General features: G+C 34.6%; 1 long non-coding RNA gene across 1 annotated transcript in view; it reads left to right on the top strand.

The window, feature by feature from the left end:
- LOC123583495 overlaps positions 1-23,388 on the top strand; it is a 138,954-nt gene that overhangs the window by 96,407 nt on the left and 19,159 nt on the right. The window contains exons 4-5 of the long non-coding RNA XR_006704904.1: positions 5,248-5,425; positions 21,489-21,588. This is a non-coding gene — a long non-coding RNA (uncharacterized LOC123583495). The remainder of the gene's footprint in view (positions 1-5,247; positions 5,426-21,488; positions 21,589-23,388) is intronic.

Below are 23,388 nucleotides of genomic sequence, written 5' to 3'. Positions count from 1 at the left end.
TTTGATTAATACAACAGCTCTGCTAAGGAAGGAAAGATGGAGCCTATGGAAATTCAATAACCCTATGGAGAAACATTGAGGAGATGTTCCTCTTAAAGAGTATCTCAGGAGATCATGATGCATCAACATATATTATGTTCTTCGAAATTACAGCTGAGCTTTCTGTGTAGCACACTGTGAGAGCAAATAATATTTGTACTTTAATAGCAGAGAGTGTGAGCCTAGGAGAATGTCTTTCTAATTTTTCAGTGTCTTCAATGTCGTAGAACTATAATACATCAGAACAGCAGATAGCAATTAGAAACTAATCTATTCTTATATTACAAGAATGTTCTTACTACAAAGTTATAAAAAATGTAACCATTTTATATGAGGTTTAACATTGTTAGAGCAAATTCTACAATCAAGTTGGGCATAGAATAAGGTGAGAAAATGCAACAGAGAAATAACCTATAAGCTCAAGAAAGGTAATTTTTAGCTTACAGGTAGTGAACACATTTTGACATGCAAAAATAATTTGGTTAAATGCATCAATTGATAGAAGCATAGAAACATGGAGCAAAAGGAAGTAATAACTAATCTGTTATTCAGCTTAAAATTACCAATGTAAAAGCATATACATGTCAATACATATGTATATATGTGAAGCCTAGAAATGGCCCAAGGAGAAGCATATTTAAATATAAAAACAGAAATTTATTATATGGCATAGGAGACCTTTCAAATCTATGAGCAAGACAAGGATTCTGGAAGTCACTGTAAATTAAAAATTAATTGTGAAGAGAATAGATTCTTGGGTCATACCTCTTAGTTCTAATTTTAGCTCTTCTGTTTAATAGCTGTATTACCTTGAGCAAATCACTTAACTGCTCTTCACCTTCTTTGTCTGAAAGTTGAGGAGCATAACACTACCTACCCTGTTGGGTTGTAAGAATTAACAGATAATAAATACAAAGCATTTGGCAGAGTGTCTGGCTCATAGTAAACCCCCATGAATGCTAGTCCTTATTATTATTATTCAATAAATGGCTAACCATTTAGAAAACACCAGATAGCTCCCCTCTCGTAACTATCAAAAATAAAATCGGGTGGATTAAAGTGTTAAATTTTAAAGGTAGAAAAGACTGTATATCTGTATATCTGAAATACTGAAAATCTAGTATTAAGGGAAAGCAGGAAACACAAAGCCTTAGGTCTATAGAATGCTGCTTAAATTTTAAACTTCTAATGGGAAAAATATTTATAAAAATAAAAGACACATGACAAAATGGAAAACATAATACAAAGGGTTATCATAATTTATATAGAGAGCTAACTTACTATCAATTTTTTAATAATTTATCAAGTAGGTAATAAACATAAACAGATGGTATATATTGTAACTTCACTTCTCTTTCTAACCTCTGAGATTTATCAAACTCTTAGTAACTTTTTCTCCACATGAAGGAAACAACTTAAATGTTACATCAGCAGGAAGATCTTTTCTGTTCAATCTAAATTAGATCTCCCTATATTTCTTTCTCATGGTATCCCCCCCTTTTATCATGGTTCCTGTTGGTCTTTATCATATGTTTATGTGTGTGGGTTTCTTCTCCTTTTCTCTCACTAGACAATATAGGGATAGACCATAGAGTATTTGCCACTCTATGGGAAGCCCATAGCATATAGCAGACATTTGAAGTAATGAAAGTGAATATCATAAAAGGTCTTGTACACCATGTTAAGGCATTTAGCCTTTATAGCTAAGAAAGTCATACAAGAATTTTAAGCAGGATAAATCCTTCTTGGGCTTTAGTGAAGGGTGGGTGGGGAATGAACTGGAAGGGAACATGACTGGAAGCCAGGTGGTGGATTTGAAAAGGAATTGAAACAATCCAAGAAATTATGAAGATCTAAACTAAGGAAGTTTAATGGAAATAGAAAGAAGAGAAATGGTTCCAAATATATTTAAAATTAGACTATTTTAACTGAAGCAGAGTACATATAGGGAAATAATGAGAATGAAATTTGATTTTGGATTTTAGGCCAGACTGTAAACCTCTAATCCTCTATCAAGACATTTGTAATTCTTTAAGGAGTAAAAAGTCAATGAAGAATTTGAAAATAGGGGTTTTGTTTTTGTTCTTGTTTTTCTTTTTGTTTGTGTGTATGTTTAATCCATCTTAATTGGCAGTACTAGGTTATTGGGACATATGGAATGACTTCTAGGACCAAACGCAAATTGAGTATTTAGTTTTATGAATCAATACTCTAACTCAGTCATAAATCTTTAGATTCAAGGTCATCTCAATGAAGAAATTTTGGGATCCTGGCAATTATTGTCAAATGAACTTCCTTTATCATTATCACCACCACCGTCATTATCATCACCACCACCACAATCATTAATAATGGCAGCAAGGCCAGCAGCAACATCAGCAAACATTTATTGAGCAATTATTCTGTATAAGGCTCTACAGTTTGTGCTTGAGTACATTGAAATCTGACACACTCCCTGACATCAAAGAGGGTGGAGTCTGGGCATTAAAATACCCTAGCCATGTAGAGTAGCATGTGATAAAATGAGTTATAGGAAAGTAATTGCTGCTGGAGTTCAAATAAGAGACAGTTGACCGTAGTTGAAAAGTCTTTAGGAAAAGCTACATGGAGGAGGTGAGACTTGAATAGACCTTCAAGGAAGGAACAAATTAAGATAAATATAGAGGAAGGGCAACTACTCAGACAGCCTTGTAAGAGCAAGAGTGGAGGTGGAGTTCCCACATCTGTTTCCAGGACAAGCAGACAAGTGGACAAATGCTTTGACTAAAGCATCAAGTTCATAAAAGGAAGTGAGGGAAGTGTTCAGAGAATTGGATGGAAACAGATTGTAAGGTGTCTTTGATGTCAAACTAATGATGGTTTATTTTGAACAGACTTATGATCACTTATTTCGAGGAAAGTGGAGAATCACTTACAAGTTTTGAGCAAACTAGCTACTTGTGAAAAAAGTTGTTTTTTAGGGTTTTTAGAGGATGAATCTAATGAGCGTGTTCTGAGTAAATCTTAGAGGTGAAAATTCACGTTGATAACACTAGTTACTATAGCAATATTTTAGGAAAAGAAAATGAGCAGCTAATGTGAGACTGGAGAAGGAGAAAATATATGAGATTTTTTTCTTTCATTTCATTATGAAAAATTAGAAAATAAAAAAGTATATGGAATAATGTAACAAGCCCCCATATATTCACCAACCAACTTCAAAAGTAATCATTTCTTGACCACTCTTTTTTGTCTCTCTTCGACCTACATCTTTAACTCTAAGTTTTTTGAAGTCAATCATCAATACCTTTAATTTATATATATTTGAGTTTGAATTTCTAAAAGATAAAGACTCATTAGTGAACATAGGCATATACTATTACCATATCTAATATATTAACAATTTTAACAATCCCAAGTATGTAGTCAGTAGTTAAGTTTCTATAATTTTTGTATGAAATTTTTTATAAGTCCTTTCTTTGAATAATATCCAAATAAGGTCCATTCATTGTATGTAATTGGTTAATGAAGTTTCTTAAATATTTTTAATCTTTAATTTCACCTTGTATCTCTTTTTTGATCTTGAAACGCATTAAAGTGACAGAGGCAATATTTGCTAATTTCATATTCATGGTAATATTTATAATGTTCTTCTGTCTCCTGTATTCCCCACAAAATGGTGATTAAATTAAAAAACTTGATCAGATTTAGACTTTTTTTTTTTTTTTTTTTTTGGCAAGAATCGCTTATAGGTTGTGCTGTGTACTACCAGCAGGCATATAATATTTGCTTGCTTTTTGTTTGTGTGTGCTATAGGAACTGTTTCCAGTGGGTTTCTTTCTTTATTTCAAAAGAAATAAAATAAACTCATGTTAAAATATATTTGATGCATTTCAATCTATTGCAATTATCTTTATTAATGTTCAAATTTGTCCTATCTTTGCTGAATTGGGAACCTCCTTAGGTTGACTTCTGTATCTTTTTGATACAATCCTGGTAGGCTTTAAGAGCTTTCTAACTCCTTTATATGGCAAGATGTCTCAAGGTCATCTTTTAATTTTTCTATCCAACACTCAGAATCACCCATTCTCCTAGAAGACTTTATTGTGTGTGTTGTGAAATGGTAAAGACCACAAATGGGTGCTAAGAGTGCTCAATGTTTTACAGTCAGTCATTGTTTTTTCATATTTCAGAGCACAAGTCTAAGAAGCATGTATTTTTTAAGGATAAAGTTTGTGAGTTTGTATAATTGATATTTATTGTGAGTTCTAATTCAAATTCAGTTGTATGTGATTATTACCTAACCTTATTGATTTTACATTTGGTTCCTATTTCTCTCATGCCAACACTTCTGGTTTTCCATGGTAATCATATATAAAATGTCATTTGCGGGGCATCTGGATGGCTCAGTTGGTGAAGCGTCCAACTTCAGCTCAGATTGTGATCTCGTTGTTCATGGGCTAGAGCCTTGCGTCGGGCTCTGTGCTGACAGCTCGAAGCCCAGAGCCTGCTTTAGATTCTGTGTCTCACTCTCTCTCTGCCCCTCCCCCACTGATTTTTTTTTCTATCTCTCTTTCTCTGTCTCTCAAAAATACATCAACATTAAAAATTAAAAACAAAAACAAAAACCTCATTTGCTTTTTCCCTCACTGCAAAGGTAACAGTCTTATAGTTGCACTACTTAATATATATCCTCAAATGTAAGTCCTCAAAATGTTTAGTTATTATTTCAAACTTTGTTTTTTTTTTTTACCTCAGAATATATTAAACTAAGGATATACAGTCACAATATATATCCTCAAAATGTAGGATTTGTTATTTTTTTCAGGCTTTATTGTTTTGTACCTCAGAATGTATTTAACTAAGGATATACAGTCTACTTGTGTTTTCACTGTAAATATTTTCTTTTTTTTTTTTTTTTATGTTATGTCACTTTGTTTCTCCATGCATGGATTCCATACTGTTTTAACTACAGAAGCTTTATAATGTGTGCCAATTCCTTCTAGGGAAAGGTTATTCTCATTCTTCTCTTTTTTAGAGTTATCTTTTGTTTCAGACTTATTGCTACCTTTTTTGTTTTGTTATGTTTTTCAACTGAGTTCTCTTTAGCTTTAAGGAAAATAAAACCCTAATGATATTTTATTGTGTTGACATATTTATGTTAGGTCTTTCCTTCAAAGAACATAGTATGTCTTTTCATTCATTTTCTTCTACTTTTGTGTCTTTCAGGATTGTTTTTGAGTCTTCTGAATGAGAGATAATAAAATGGTGAAATCTTAGGACTGGAATATCAAGGAAGAAATAGAGACAACTATGGTTTCCAGACTCTTTTATTGGAGAATAATTCATTTGTTGGTTTGTTTGACAGAAATGGGTTTATTTGAAGAGATCAGCACAAGGAATAATGGTGAGTTTTCATTGTAGTACCAGATCTGAGTTCTGTCTAAGCTTTAGTGGCAACCAAATATATCAATCAAATTTATATAGGAATAAATATTATTAAAATAAATTAAAATGGATCTTTGAGAGAGTAAATCGCATGAGCTAGTTATTCAACCTACTAAGTCACATGACATGAAAAAAAAATGTTCCTCTTAGAGCTGTGTAGTTCCATGCAAAATTGTAGAGAAGATTTTCCTCTACTGTCTTTTCACATGTTTCTTACACTGTAGCATCCACCCTCTTTGCAACTTCCTTACCCCTACAGCCACCACCCCATCCTGGATTTGAATGTCTATATCATACTGTAGTCCTTCAAACACCTACTCTGTCAGAAATCAGGGTCCTATACTGGACTCTTCCCTACGTCTGTCATCCCCCATATCTACTGCCTACCAAATCCTATTGAGTATACCTCCAAAAAAAAAAAAAAAAAAAGCCAAACAAGGAGACTGAGTCTATCTCCTTAAAAGCTCTTGAAAAATGTCTTACTCCTCTCCATTATCATTATCTGTGTCATTGCCTTACCCAGAACATCATTTTCTTACCAATTATTGTGAGATCAACTACTCATTACTCATTTTGCTTCATTTATCCTCATTTCCTCTCTTATGTGATTGCCTGTGGCAATATTTATCCGATTTATATCTTTAAGCCACTTTTTGTACTGTTATCTGAGTCATCTTTAAAACTAGAAGTTAATTACTTCTATGACCCCCATTGTTTAAGCAAATTCCCAATGTATATTCTAGAAAATGTCAAAGGGTCCCATAGCAAATACCACATATTATATTCTTAAGAAAATTAGGGGGTAAGTTGACTATAAAGAACCCCTTCTAGGCACCTGGGTGGCTCAGTTGGTTAAGTGTCTGACTTCTGCTCAGGTCATGATTTTGCAGTTCCTGGGTGTGAGCCCCAGATCAGGCTCTTACAGAGCCTTGATCCTGCTTCAGATTCTGTGTTTTTTCTCTCTCTGCCCCTCCCTTACTCATGGCCTATCTGTCTGTCTGTCTGTCTGTCTCTCTCTCCCTGAAAAATAAATAAGTATTTTAAAAATTGCCCCTTCTAGCAAAAAAACCTGTTCAGATGTGATCAATTTTATGGCCTGAATTCATGTGATTATGGGTTATTTTAAATACACATCAATTTTTTATCAATCAGTTGTTCTGAAAACCTGCTTTAGGATATACTAATGTAAAGAATAAAGTTCAAATTTCATTATCATGAATGACTTTAGTATTGCTGTGGCTTCAGCTTCCATAGCTCCTTCTTATTCCTAATATTCCATCAAGGATATAGCATTACACAACACCAGTGCACAGTTTATACTCACTCATGTGCAATGTTGGCAGTTCTCCTAAATTTGCCATCCTAATTGATCTGTCTGTATTTTTGTGTATGCAGCACCATTTTCCACATTCATTTTGATCCCATAATCATCCTAATAATTCCTACTCATCCTTCAAAAGCCAGTTTAGATGTCACCTCCTCAGTGCTAGTGTGAACATCATCTACACAGAGAAAAAGCAGAAGAGGTATGATGACTCAAAGAATAAATACAAAGTGAGACAAAAGCCAAAAACATACCTTCAGCAATGTCTCTATTTAGTAACATGTCCATCTTCTGTAGGAAGACACCCATGAAGGAGATAGAGAAGGAATTTTTAGAGTTACAGAATGAAAAGCACTGGGAATTTTGTTCCACTGGCCAGTTAAAGTGAAAAATTATTAATAGGAAGGCTCAAATACTACAGAGTTATAAATAGGAGAAAGGAGAAAACTAAGAAGATACAGAGTCTTATTGATAATTTTAATGAAATAGTTTGAGGAGGGTTACTGCTGAATATTGCTAGATAACCACGGTCCTTTACCCCCTATGCTCATACTCCAGAAATACTCAGAGGACTTGAAACTCCATTCACCAGCACAAAATACACACACACACACACACACACACACACACAAACACACACACACACTTTCATATTGGAAAAAACAGTTGGAATAGATTGACAGCTTGGGATGAAGTTAAAGAAAAGAAGATAAAGGATCCTGGGGTAGAGGGCATTGAGGAAGCATGGCAAATGAGAAGGAAGCTGTTAGAAAAGAGACTTCCTCATGTTTCTCCTTGGAAGAGATGGGAGATCCTGCTAAAGGGGAAAGTAAAGAACTTTTGTTCACCATTCTCTGTATTTGATGTGTACTTGATTGTCTAATAGGGACAAATTTTCCACAATTTCAAATGTGAAAGGGATAACAAAAGAGGTAGAAAAGGAAGAAGATAGTGCTATAGGTTGGAAAGAAAGTAGAATTGAGGAAAGATTTTGCTAGTCTGAAGGAGGGAGACAGGAGAAAGTAACATGCTACACAGGCCATAGAAAGGAAAGAATTAATGGAGCAGAGTACTAGAAGAAGGTATCTGTATATTTGTACGTATGTGGTATGTGCATATGTGGTGTGTGCGGGTATGTGTGCGATGTGATGTGGATGAGGAAGGGATTAGATAATGGTAGTATGGTAACATTTTTATTTCACATTCAGTTCTTTGAGCAATAACCCAGCCTTATAAACCCTTAATGTTTGATACCCCTATACACCTCTCCCATGCACTGATCAAGAATGTTACCTTCTCACTATAACATTATGCGGGTCTCATTTTACATGTATTACCACAAATATTATTTTAAAAATCTTATGTTATAGCTCTGTGAGCATTTCAAGAGAAAGCGATTTTAGGATTAAATAGGGAAGGAAAATAAATGTGGCTTTTTAATCTTATGTATAGAAAACTCACATTAATATTCTCCCTAGACATAGAACTAGCCATATATGCTTTTGGTTGTTCTTTTTTGTTCTCAGTATACTGGCAACATGGAATACATTTTAGAGGTTAGACCACTTAGGGAATACATAGGGAAACTTTGAGCAAAATAAATCTGCTAGATATTTCTGTACTGTTTTCATAATTTAATGTTACTGAAGTCAGTCCTCAAGGAGAGAGAAGAATCACATATTTCTTTTTCTTTTTGGAGTGATCACAACATTATTTAACCAGAAGAGAATTTTTAATTTATTCCACAAAATCTTTAAGAAAGGAGTGGGATTGGTTCACGATCTATGAAATAAAGGTAGAATAGAAGTAATAGGAGGCCTCCTCAGTACATTGTCACTCAAGCATTCACAAGTTTTATCCTGCCTGGAACATTCCTTACACGTGATTCTTATCTCTTAGCTTCAAACTACACCTAGGAGGAATCTTTTGTTCTCAGTACTGCCAAAGCTCCCATCTTGCAGCAGTGACCTCAGTTTAGCACCTGTTCATAAGATGTGTTTGCACATTGTTGGTACGTTTTGGTGACATGTATGTTCCCATCAAGGAGACTGTCATAGAATTCAGAAGATGTTAACATTTTTTCCATCTGTGTGTGAAAGTGACGTTTCCTGTTAATTTTGTTCTTTTGCTGAACTCTCCAAGCAAAAGCCTTCTGTGGGAGGCAGGATGATGTCATTATAGTCATAGCATAAAATTTTCAACCTTTAGAATGAGACATATTGTGGCATATATTTCACTACTTTTAAAAGCAGTGAAATAAAAACTTGGATGATGATGGTATCAATTTTATATTTTCAAGTGTGGGGGTTTCCAGAGCCTTGAGAATGACTCCAGGGCTAAAATTTCCTCTGGCACATGGATTTCTTCTGTTGCCTTGGGAGAGGCAAGCCCATCCATGGATGTCTGTGTTTATGAGACCAACAGACTTGGTTAGTTAATTTCAGAGGTATTGAGACTTTGTGCAGGCAAAATAGTCTAGCAGTAGTGATTTAAAAATAAAAAGAAGTCAAACTTCTGATTTCAGTTCTGACATGTAAAAGCTGGGAAGTTGTCACTCCCATTTTTGCAACCAAAAAAACAAATGTTGAGCAAACAAAATCAATGGCTTTTCTTGGAGTTATCAGAGGATGATGGTTGCAGAACAAACTGGCACCCTGAAATCCAGAAGGACAGGCAAATGAGAAATCAGTCTCCATCTCCATTCCATACGAAGAAGGTCCTGGAGTCATACATTGTTGAAAACACTTAAATGAGCATTTTGATGAGTTGTTAGAGGCTGAGTGTAGACTAGCTTGAAAGTGAGAGGCTTCTGAGAGCTTTAATCTTAAGGGGTCCCTGACAATTTCTTGGGTTTTATCTAGTGGAATTATACCAGGTTCTCACCTTGAAGAGCCAAGAAAGATACCCTCCTGGCTCTCACAAGGGAGGAGAAGAGTAGCCATTGTGAAATACTGTAAGAGTGTTCTCATATCAAATGGCTACTCTTCAGAGGAAAGACTTCACCAGAGTCTTAGCTACCTAAGGCAAGGGCATTTTCTCTGCTCCAGCCTCCTGTAGTTTTCCAATAACACGTAAGGGGGAAAAAAATCTAAGAACTATAACTTGTGAAGGTTACATCCCAGATGCACAGGCCCACTAAAAGAGATTCAATTGTAATAGTGTACAATTCCTCTTCTTCCCCATTCCCTTCTAACACATCAAAAGGTATCTAGTATCTTAACAATATTATAGCTCAAGGAACTGAAAGACAGACTTTACCTAAGGAAGAGTTCTAAAGGAAGCCAAAGACAAACAAGACAAAAGTAAAGACATTAAAGGAATTTGAAGCCTCTGGTCCAGCTATAGCAAACATTAAACACAGCTCTGCTCCTAGCCATATTAACATAAGACCTTACATTAAACACCTATTTCCCTCAGTTTCTATTACCTGTTACGTCATGTCTGGCTTTCAACAAAAAATTATAAAGTATGCTGAAAGACAAAGGAAAATCACAATCAGAAGACAAAGCAAGCATCAGACCAGATTCAGATATGACACAGATGTCAGAATTATGATACAGGGAATTTAATTTTTTAAATATTTATTTATTTTTAGAGAGAGTGAGACAGAGTGCAAATAGACGAGGGACAGAGAGGAGGGAGATACAGAATCTGAAGCAGGCTCCAGGCTCTGAGCGGTCAGCACAGAGCCTGATGCAGGGCTCGAACTCACGAGCTGCAAATGACACAGGGAGTTTGAAATAACTATGTTAATGTGTTCAGGGTGCTAATGAAAAAAGTAGACAGTATGCAGGAATATGTGGGTAAACAGAGGGATGGAAATGTTAGGAAAGAATCAAAATAAAATGCTAGAAACCCCAAACCACCATAATGAAAACAAAGGATGCCTTAGAAGGGCTCATCAATAGGGGCACATGGGTGGCTCAGTCAGTTGAGCCTCCAACTGTGGCTCAGGTCATGATCTTATGGTTTGTGGGTTTGAGCCCCGCATAAAGCTCTGTGCTGACAGCTCAGAGCGTGGAGTTTACTCCAGATTCTGTATCTCCCTCACTGTCTGCCCCTCCCCTTCTCATGCTCTGTCTCTCTCTTTCTCTCTCTCAAAAATAAACATTAAAAAATTAAAATAAAATCATTAAAAAAGGGGGAGGCTCACCAATTTATAGAGCTGTGAAAATAAATGAGTTTGAAGATGGGTTACTATAAACTTTCAACAAAGAAGCGCAAAGGGAAAAAATAATGAAAATAATGAAAAGAGCATTCACTAAGTGTGGTACAGTTACAAAAAGTATAGCCTCCATACAACTGGGATACCAGAAGGAGAAGAGAGAAGGTACAGAAAAAATATGTGAGGTAATAATGGTGAGGTTTTCCAATATTAATAACAGGCTCTAAACTACAAACCTGGGAACTCCAGAAAATACAGTCAGGATAAACAACAACAACAACAACAACAAATGTAGGCAACTCATATTCAAACTGCAGAAAACCAAAGACAAAGAGAATATATTATAAAAAAGGGCCACATTTTAAATAACATCTTACTTATAGAAGAAACAGAACAAAAATTAGCGCACATATCCTTTCTAAAATTGTGATAGAAAGAAGAGAGTGAGATAAAATATTTAAAGTGAAAAAAAACTCAACCTATAATTAAATATCCAGTGAAATTATTTTTCCGAAGATAAGATTTTCTCAGCAATGCAGACTTTGTCGGCCAAACAGTAATTGAAGGAATGTGTCACTAATAGGGCTCTGAAAGGAAATATTTTTTTTAATTCTCTAGGGAGAGAGAAAATAACATTGTTCAGAAACTCAGATCTGTATGAAGAAAGGAAGAACATTAAAGAAGAAATAGTTGAAGGTATTTTGTTAAAATTTAAATATGCTACTTTTCTTATTTTTAATTAATCTAAATGATAACTGCTTTTAGTATAATAGTAATGATATATTGTGTGATTATAGCTCACGGATAAGTAGGATAGGTGACAGCAATATAAGGGGCAGAAAGAGATCAGGAATACTATTTCGAGGGTGCTGCACTACACGTGAAGTGGTATTATGTAGTTTGAGATGGACATGGATTAATTCAAAGAATATATGGCAAACTCTAGTGTAACCACTAAAACATCTTAAAAATAAGCATACTTGATATGCTGAAAGAGGAAGAGCAATGCAATCATATAAAATGTTAAATTAAAACCAGAAAATGCAATAAATGAGGAGAAGGGCGCAAAGAACAAATGCAATGAAAACAAAACAGATAGAAACATGGTAGTTATTAATCCAACTATATAAAAATATATTTTAAATATGAATGGCCTAAATATACAAATTAAAAGACAGAGATTATTTTATTTAACTAAAAGACAAAACTGTATGATATTTAGAAGAAAGCCACTTTATGTGTAAAGACCCAGCCTCAAAGTAAAGGGATGGAGAAATATCATGTTAATACTAACAAAAAGAAAGCAAGGATAACTGTACTAATTTCAGATATAGCTGACTTTGGAAAATTATTAGGGATTAAGGTAGGCACTATATAATGATAATGGACCTATTCTCTAAGCAGACGTAACAATTAACAGGCACACGCACACAGACACACACACACACACCTCACAGCAAAAAAGCATCAAAGTATGTGAGATAAAAAACTGACAGAATTTCAAGGAGAAATAAACAAATCCACTGTGATAGTTCAGCATCCTTCTGTCAATAACTAATAAATCAACCAGACAGAAAATCAGGAAGGATATAGTTGAACTGAAAAGTATTATGAATCAACCCAAACTAATAAACACTTGTAGAATACTCTATCCAACACGAGCAGAATACATGTTCTTCTCAAGGTTACCTGGAAAATTCTTAATAATAGACCATATGCTCAGTCGTAAAACAAACCTTAACCAATTAAAAAAAAAAAAGTATACCATATAGGGTATGTTGCCAGACCATAGTGGAATTAAATTAGAAATCAATAGCACATAAATAGTTAGAAAAAAATCCCAAATTCTTGGAGGTTAAACAAACACACTTTTAAATAACATATGGGCCAAAGTAAAAATCTCAAGAGACATTTTAAAATATTTTGAACTAAATGAAAATGAAAATACAGCCCATCAAAATTTATGGGATTCAGCAAAACCAGTGCTTAGTGGGAAATTTATAGCACTGAATACATTAATTTTAAAAATATATAAAAAACCTTCCACCTTGGGAAACTAGAGGAAGTAGATCAATGTAGGCCTAAATCAAATCAGAGAAAAGAAATAATAAAAATCAGAGCAGAAACCAATAAAATTGAAAAGAGGAAATCAGTAGAAAAATCAATGAAAGCAAAAGCTGGTTCTTTGAAACTATCGACAAAATTGATTAACCTGTAGGCTAGTTAACCAAATAAAAACAGGGAATAAACAAATTCATAGTATCTGAAAGGAAAGAAGGATAATCACTACTGGTCCAAATACATGAATAGAAAAATTAAAGAATATTATTAACAATTCTATTCCCCCAAATTGATATTTAAAAATGGAACAATTTCTTGAAAGATACACACTACCAAAACGTAAAAAAAGGTGAGTCTAATTTGAGTAGCTTGTATATACTAAACAAATTGAAATAACATTTACTAACCTTTCAAGAAAAACAAAGCATTAGCCCAGATAGTTTCACTGGTGGATTCTACCAAACATTCAAGGAGGAAATAATACCAATTCTCCAAAATCTCTTTCAGAATACAGATACGGAACACTTCCTAACTCTTTTTGAGGACAGCATTACCCTAATACCAAAACCAGCAAGAATATTACAAGGGATGAAAATTATAGACCAGTCTCTCTCATGAATGCAGATTAAAAACTCCTCAACAAAAGATTAGCAAATTGAATTCAGTACCATAAGAGAATAATAATAATAGTTATAGACCAGGAGAAATATTTGCAAAACACACACCTAGAAAGAACTTGTACACAAAATATACAAATAACTCTTAAAATTCAACAACTAGGAAAATAAAAACCAAATTTAACAATTAAAAAAACACTCACCAAAGAACATATATAGATGGAAAATAAGTATATGGATGATGATGAAAAGATGATCAGTATAATTTGTCATTAGAAAATGCCAAGTTAGGGGGCTCTTGGGTGGCTCAGTGAGTTGAGCATCAGACTCTTGATTTTGACTCAGGTCATGATCTCAGGGTTTGTGAGTTTCAGCCCTGTGTTGGGCTCTGCACTGACAGTTCAGAGCTTGCTTGGGATTCTCTCTCTCTCTCTCTCTCTCTCTCTCTCTCATTCCCTCTCTCTTTTCCCGTTGTTTGCGCACTCTCTCTCTCTCAAAATAAATAAATAAACTTCAATAAAAAAAAGAAAATTCCAAATTAGAATACCAGTGAGATACCACTACATACCTCAAAGGTGGTGAGAATTTGGAGCAACATTACTGGTTGGGTGGCAAAATGCTAGTCAGTCACTTTGGAAGACAGTGGAAACTTTCTTATAATACTAAACATATTCCCACCTATGTGATTATATCACAGGCAGTCATGCTTCTAGATATTTATCTGACTCTTTTCACACTTATTCCACATGCTTGTTCCAGTGCTTGTAACAACTTTGTCATCACCAAAATCTAGAAGCAATCAAGATGTTCTTCAACAAGTAAATAAACAGTTTTATGTGTACACAATGGAATATCACTCAGTGATAAAAATAAACTAATAAGCCATGAGAAGATATAGATAAATTTTAAATGTTTTTAAAGTTTTAGTTTATTTATGTTTTTTTTTTTTTTTTTTTTGAGGGAGGGAGAGACAGAGAGCATACTAGCATGGGAGGGGCAGAGAGAAAAAGGGAGAGAAAGAGACTCCCAAGCAGGCTCCGCACTGTCAGTGCAGAGCCTGATGTTGGGCTTGAAGTCACAAGCTGTGAGATCATGACCTGAGCCAAAATCAAGTGAAACGCTTAACCTAACTGAACCACCTGGACACCCTGATAAATGTTAAATATATGTTTTTAAATTAAAGAAGCCAGTCTGAAAGGATTATATACTATATAATTCTAATCATGTGACATTTCAAAAAGGCAAACCTACAGAAGGTAGAAATATCAGTGGCTGCAAGGAGGGAGGAAAGGAATTGAATTGGTGAAACACAGAACATTTATAGGGTAGTGACGCTGTTCAGCATAATCTGCAGTGGTAGACATATATATTTTGCATTTGTCAAAACCTATGGAACAGTGCTGTATGAAGAATAAAACAATGTATGAAAATTAAAAAAAAATTATTTAGGAGATCCTGAGATCTCAGGATGGAATGAAATAGGTGATAAAAAAATATAACCTTGTTACCAGTATATGAAATCTAACTGAAGGTGGTGGGGAGAAAATGTGCTGACTTAAGTAACTTTGGAAATAAGTCGAATCTGTAAGTCTAAAGGTAGAAGAACCGTGCATGAGCACTATACTATGGTTTATAAAGTGTTTTTTCTCCATGGGACTATGGGTTAACACTTCTCATACTGCCATACATGTATATTAGAATTAAATAATTAAGTAAATAGTGAATTGTGGAGTCATCTTTCTTAGTGTCAGAATTAGAATTAATGAGCAAAGGAAAAAGAATAAGGTGATCAATGTGGTAATGGATTAGAGTTGAAGACATTAGTATGAATTTATGTTTAGCTTAATATAGATATAGATGGTTATATATAGTATTTATAGATATAGATACCTGTATATACATGGATTAATGTGCACACAAATATGTATTTGCTCTGACAACTTAGAGTGCCTAGAAGAAGTGGCACTCCATTAGCAAAGAGCACACCTAGTGCCCAGATCTTGGTTTTTAATACCATTCTCCAATAAGAGGAACCAGAGTGCCACATAGAAATGATTGATTCTAGATCTGAGGCAGGAAATGTACAAGATGAGCCTGGATCATCTTATAGTACCAGGAAGTAGAGAAGTGCTACACCCTCCCCCCCCCCCCCCCGCCACATACTCTGACGAGGGTATGTTAAAAGGGACACAGAATCCAACTGAAAGAGCTCTCAAAAACTGGGACTAGAACCACGAACAGAGAATTAAAAAATGTAGCAGTGGACTTTATCCAAAGTATAAATACCGTAAATCCATATTGATATAAATAAATGACTGAATAAATAAATGAAAGAGAATAGATGAAGATCCCTTATAGAAATTCTTTGCCCCCAAAGAAATGAAATGTACTTCCCCAGTCTTGAAGTGAGTACTGTGCATAGTGACTCCCTTCCAAAAAGTACAGTATGGAAAAGGGTAAGAACAATTACATGACTGTGGGGAAGCCTGGGAAACACTACCTCAGCTAGGTGATCAAGGTTCACATCAACAGTGATAAGTCCTGTTGATTTTATCTAGATAGGATGTGAGGGTAATGGCACTTCAATTCTATCATCTTCCTCCTCAAAAAGCATATAGCTCCAATTTAGTTAGGAGATATACATCAGACAAATCCCAATAGAGGAACTTTTTACAAAATACTTAATCAGTATTCCTCAAAACTATTAAGGTCATCAAAACCAAGGGAACTCTGATAACTGTCAAAGTGAGGAGTAGTCTATGGAGACCTGACAAGTAAAATGTAATGTTACATTTTACTATCCTTGGATAGGATTCAGGAAAAACAGTGAAAAAAAGACATTGAGTAAACCAAGGAAGTCTGAATAAAGTATGGGCTTCAATTAAAAATAGTATATCGATATTGATTCATTGATTGTAACAAAATACTATATTAATGTAAGATGTGAATAATAGGGACAACAAGGTACAGAGTTGTATAGGGAAATCACTACTGTCTTCATGATTTTTCTATAAATCTGAAATGTACTAAAAATAAAGTTTATTAACAAAGTATGCTACTTACTACATATGAGATAGAAAAAAAAGCCTCCAAATAACGCTAATAAAAATTTTATACCAGTGGGGTGCCTGGGTGGCTCAGTCAGTTAAGCGCCTGACTTTATTTTGGCTCAGGTCATGATCTCATGGCTTGTGAGATCAAGCCCTGCATCGGGCTCCACACTGACAACACGGAGCCTGCTTGGGATTCTTTCTTCCGCTCCCTCTCTGCCTCTCCTCACCCGCTCAAAATAAATGAATAAACTTAAAAAAAAGAAAAAAAACCTTTATATCAAGACACAAGGAAGGATATAATAATTAAATCACTCACCCCTATGAGTTAACAGTTTTAGAACCGGGAGTCAAAATGGAGATGACAGAAGATTTCCGCATTTGTACTCAGTGTAGTAAGATAAAGGAGAGAATAGACCACTCTTTCTAACCTTTCTCTCTTTAATTTAACTATGCAATTTATATTTGTATTGTTAGCGTCTTAAAATACTCTTTGTTTTAAAAAATATCTCTCCTTATTATAAAATCAATATGTATTCATGGTAGAAAACTTGGAAAGCATCAAAAAGTGTAAAGAGAAAATAATACCTACATTTACACTACCCAGTTATAACAAGTTTTTTTTTAAGTTTTTAGTGTTTTATTTTCTAGCCATAACATTTCATTTTATTAAATTTCAGACAGTGTATAGAATAAATATTTCTATAGTAATATGATTATGTTTAAAATATTACTGAATTTCATTGAGGTAATTGCCCCATATTGTGTTCTAGCATTTGATTATATTATATCATTGCATAAATATTTTGGGGATATGAAAATAACTTTACATATAATTATATTAGTGAGAAGATATCATATAAATTATGCCTACATAAAGACATTTTGACTGCATGCCTTTGCTAGTCAAATAAAGTAAGTCAATTGAGTTTTAAAACTATCCAAACTGATTGACATCTTAGACGTAGAGTCACTTTGATTGAAAATCCTTTTCACTTTTGAGGGAATCATTCATTCAATAAATATTTGCAAACTTACTATATCCCAGGCTCTGGAAATGACAGGGAAGCAAAGAGATACAGTTCTTAACTTCACGGAAATTATACTCTAGTGGTGGGAATTATCAGAACAGGAATTTTAAAAATGCCTCTCATTAATATGCTAAGGGCTTTAATGGAAAAAGGAAATCACATGTAAGAACAGCTGGATAATGTAAGCAGAGAGATGCAATATACAAGAAAGAATTAAAAAGAAATCCTAGAGAGCACCTGGGTGGCTCAGTTGGTTAAGCCTCTGACTCTTGATTTCAGCTCAGATCATGATCTCATGGTTCATAGGATCTGGCTTTGCACTGGGCTCCACACTGAGCCTGGAGTCTGCAGCTTGCTTGGGATTTTCTCTCTCTCCCTCTTACTCTGCCCCTCCCCTGCACACTTGCACATGCATGCGCTCTCTCTCTTTTTCTCAAAAAAAAAAAAAAAAATGGGATAGATAAACTTAAAAAAAATTCTAGTTATCAAAAACAGTGTAACAGAAATATGGAATGCTTTAGTCGGTTCATCAGTAGACTGGACACAGATGAGGAGAGTATCTCTGAGCTTTAGTATATGGCAATGGAAAATTTCAAAACTTAAAAGAGAAAAAGACTGAAAAAAAGGAATGTCCAAGAACTATAGGACAACAATAAAAAGTGTAGCATATATGTAATGGCAATATCATTTAAAGCCTTAATGATGACAAAATCCTCCAAATTAATGTCAGATACTAAACCATAAATCCAGGAAGTACAGAGCATAATAAGCAAGATAAGCATAAAAAAAATCCTGTACCTAGGCATAGTATATTCAATTTTAGAAAATTAAAGATAAAAAGTCCTGAAAGAAGACAGAAGGCAAAAACATCTTACCTATAGAGGAACATAGATAAAAATGATATCCTACTTCTGCTCAGAAACCATGCCAGTAAGAGGAGAGTGAAGTGAAATAGTGTTGAGGGAAAATAAGCTTCTACCCTAGAATTCTGTGCCCTGTGAAATTAAATTATCCTTTAAAAGTGAGGGGAAAATAAAACTTCCTTAGACAAACAAAAATTGAGAGAATAGATAGAGCACAACTTTTGGTTGCATAATTGTCTATGTAGAAAATCCAAAAGAATTGACCAAAAACTCCTGAAACTAATAATGGATTATAACTAGCTTGCAGGATTCAAGGTTAAATGTCATTTGCTTTCCAGAAACAGACCCATAAGTACAGAGAATAAACGGATGGTTGCCAAAGGGGTGTGGGAGATACAGGCTTCCAGTTATGAAATGAATAAGGTGCAAGGATAACAGCCACAGCATAAGAAATATAGTCAATGGTATTGTAATGGCATTGTTTGGTGACAGTTTGGTAGCTACACTTGTGACAGTGGCATAACATACAGACTTGTCACCATGTTATACACCTGAAACTAATGAAACATTGCCTGTCAATTGTACTTCAATAAAAAGAAAAATCACTTTTCCAAATACCACCAATGAACAAGTGGAATTTGAGATCAAAAACATAATATCATTTACATTAACACCACCAAAATGAAATACTTAGATATAAATCTGGCAAAGCATATACAAGACTTATGTGAGGAAAACCACAAGAATCTGCAGAACAGAATCAAAGAAGCAAATAAATGAAGAGATATTCTGGTTCATGAATAAGAAGACTCAAAATTGTCAAGATGTTACGTTCTTCCCAACTTGATCTGTAGATCCAATGCAACCCCAATCAAAATCTCAAACTGATTTTGGGTATTAACAAACTGATTCTAAAGTTTATATGGAGATTCAAAAGAGCCATAATAGCAAACTGAATATTGAAGAAGTATAAAGTCGGAAAATGACACTGCCTGACTTACGACCCACCATAAAGCTATGATAATGAAGACAGTGTGGTATTAGTGAAAAAATAGATAACTAGATAAAAGGAACAGCACAGACACCCAAAAGTAAACTCACATAAATATAGTCAACTGATCTCTGACGAAAGGAGCAAAGGCGGTACAGTGGAGAAAAGGTAGTCTTTTGAACAAATGGTGTTGGAACAACTGGACATCCACATGCAAAAAAAATAACCTAGACATAGACCTTACACTCTTGATAAAAATCAACTCTAAATGGATCACAAACCTAAATGTAAAATGCAAAATTGTAAAACTCCTAGAATATAAAATAGAGTAAACTTAAGTGACGGTGGATATGGCAGTGACTTTTTGATACAACACAAAAGACCCAAACCCTGAAAAAAACAATTGATTGGCCGAGCTCCTTTAAAATCATAAACACTTTTGCTGTGCAAAAGACAAGTCAAGAGAATGAGAAGACAAACCAAAGACTGGGAGAAAATGTTTAGAAGAGAAACATCTGATAATGGACTGTCATCCATAATATGCAAAAGACTGTTAAACCTCAGCAGTAAGAAGATAACGTGGTTAAAATATGGACAGAAGACTTGAACAGACTTTGACTAAGGAAGATACAGAGAAAGCAAGTATGTATATGAAAAGATGGTCAACATCATATGTCTCTAGGTAATTGCAAAACAGTGAGATACCACTATATATCTATTGGAGTGGCCAAAATCCTAGACACTGAACATACCAAAGACTAGCAAGTATGTAAAGTAACTGTTCCTTTATAATCCAGCAATTGTACTTGGTGTTTACTCATGCTAATGAAAATAAAAACCTGCACACAGATGCTTATAGCAGATTTAGTCATAACTGCTGAAACTTGGAAGCTACCCAGATGTCCTTCTACAGAAGAATGGGTAAATAAACTGTGGTACATCAAGACAATGGAATATTATTTATTGAGAAAAAGAAATGAACTGACAAGCCATTAAAAGACATGGGGGAAATCTAAATGCATATTACTAAGTAAAAAAAAAAAAGCCAGTTTGAAAAGGCTACATGCTGGATGATTCTAACTATACGACATTTTAGAAAAGGAACGACTATGGAGACAGTAAAAAGATCAGTGGTTGCCAGGAACTGAAGAGGAGAGAGAGAGAGAAATAGGTGAAGCAAAGAGGATTCTTAGGGCAGTGAAACCGTTCTGTATGATACTACAATGGTGGAAATGTGTCATTACATATCTGTCAAAACTCATAGGATGTACAACACATGAGTCAACCCTAATGTAAGCTATGGACCTGGGGTGATAATGTGGTAATGTACATTCATCAAATGTGGGTAACAAACATGCCACTATAGTGCGGGATGTTGATAGGGAGATTATACACTTGTTTGAATAGGGAAGTATATGGATACTTTCTGTACTTTTGTTCAATTTTGTGGTGAATGAAAAACTGCTCTAAAAAAGTTTATAATTTAAAAAATTGAAATGGTGTGGCTGAGTTACCTAATGAAATATCCTGGTGAAAAATGTCAAAATTATTTAATTCCTCAGACTTTTAAGCCTACATTTCCATAAAACCTAAAACTATAAAATATAGAGATAAAACATATAATTTATTTTCGTATAGAGTTATAATTGGGCTTACAATTTATATGATGAAAAACAATAAGAATTGTTCTTTTTTTAAATGGAATTTAAGGTGGTATTAATAATTGAGGCAAAACTGAGACACAAGACAAACCTTGAGAATGTTGACAAGAAATTGAATCGACTTTTCAAAAAATCTGAACCGACATTTTAAGCAAGGTTTGTGATAAGGTTCAGACTGGAAATGGTTGGTTATGTATTGTGTAATTTGACTCTGTGGCATCCAACAGTATATGATAAGGTCCTTTTAATTTATTTTCAGGTTTATAACTTTTCTGAGATCAGGACTGTATGTGAAAACAGAGCCATCCTGAAAACTATGAAGAAATATCTCTTTCATTCAAAGGAAAACAAAGTAGAAGGTAAATAATTACTGACAGTTTCTGAGAGCTTTATGCAGTTTCTTTTTCTCTACCAGTTTTTTTCCCCTTCCTATATAATCACTCACAGTTCTTATGTTTTCTTTTTATACAGGGCTAGTGGGCTGAGGACATAAGATACAAAGTGCTAAGGTGATGGAAATACCAGGGCAGATTCCGTCATTAGCTCTATGTATTCTTGTTCATGGGTCGGTACACAAACCACTTGCTCTTTGTTCAGATCTCACCATCTAGAGCGACATAGACAGTGCTTAAATCCATTCATTTAGTCAGACATTCAATGATTATTTATTGAGCACATACTATGTGCAAGGTGCTATTCTGGGATATAATACTAAGCGCAAGACGAATCGCTTTGCCCTCATGGAGATCACTGTTCACTGGAAGAGATGGGTAATAAATAATCACATACAATGTTAAGGGCTAGGAAGAATCAATGTGTAAGAGGGTACATAAGCACTCATCTTTGTGAAGTCAGAGGAAAACTGTCCCCTAAGAAGTGAAAATTAAGCTGAAGTTGAAGAATAAACAGCATTTATCTGTTGAAAGAGGGCAGGAAAGAGCAATCTAGGCAGAAAATATTTAGTTAAATATGTTGGCATAGACAGGGCTTAGTATGAGTTTACTGTCAACATGTAACAATAAATAATGGAATAATTGCTTACACAAATGATACAACTGACTTTGCAGTAAACATGTATTTCAAACTCTAAAATTACTAAATTGGCTCTGTTAGGGAGTTGAAATCATGAGTGGGTCTTTTTATCTTTTATTTCCTATCTTTCTAAATATGGTTGAAATTGTTTCACACAATGGAATATTTTTGGAAAAAACAAACAAAATAATTGCGTTACCTCTATTGTGTTTTACTAAATAGCTTGTATCCTTGCTTCTTTATTAAAAAAATATTTAGTGTTCAACATCTTATTTCAATCAACGTAAACTGATTTTTCTCAAAGATACTACATTCTTTTAAATGTTCCCACTTATAACCTATGCCATTCTTGGCACAGAGGATAGCCTTATAAGGGGAAGGGGTGCTGTACCCCTAGAGGGACCTCTCGACCAGTCAGAATGCTCATTATCAGTCCAATTATCCCCTGATAATTGGCCTGCCTGTGGGAATAATAGGCTGGGATGATTTAACTCAGTGCTGACATATTTATATTTATAGCATCCTACACACTGCATTCTAAACTTCTTAACTTTTCTTGAAATAATGGAAGAAACTGATTCTAGCTGTAAGAATACTTTATTTGTTCAATATTTAACTTCCTGTGAACACTGAAGGACACTCCACTGAGACCCAGGGAGCACTCCTTGTTTGTACTAAACTTCGCAGTGTTGGCAATAAACCTCACATAACGTCCAGCTTTCTTATTTTGTCTCTATACAACATTCTCCCAAAAGACAAGTCTCCCTTCTTGGACTCTGTGAAATTTCGTCATAGGATAACACTCTTAGAATGGAGTCACTTGGCTCGTGAATGCTTTACCAACATTTCAACACTTCTGGATGGCTGGCTGATGTCCAAATGAGTGTAGGGAATGGCCAAGGAGAGGAATTGTGACGGAATTTTACAGAGGATAGGGTACTTGCTTTTGTGTGTTTCTTGAAATAATTAGGTTGAGTTAGGTTACACTCATGGTATATAGTGTTTTAAAGTTTCCAATTTGAGATTCCAGTGTCTTCACTGTATCTTGTGCTGAAATGTGTTAGCAGGATGGGGATGTTTGCATCCTCCAGATCTCCTTTTTTAGTTGCATAAATTTATCTGTTTAA

The sequence above is a fragment of the Leopardus geoffroyi genome, chromosome B3, assembly GCF_018350155.1.
Source record: "Leopardus geoffroyi isolate Oge1 chromosome B3, O.geoffroyi_Oge1_pat1.0, whole genome shotgun sequence".
Lineage (NCBI taxonomy): Eukaryota > Metazoa > Chordata > Mammalia > Carnivora > Felidae > Leopardus > Leopardus geoffroyi.
Note: the sequence above shows the minus strand (reverse complement) of the source record. Positions and strands in the feature narration are given on the sequence as shown.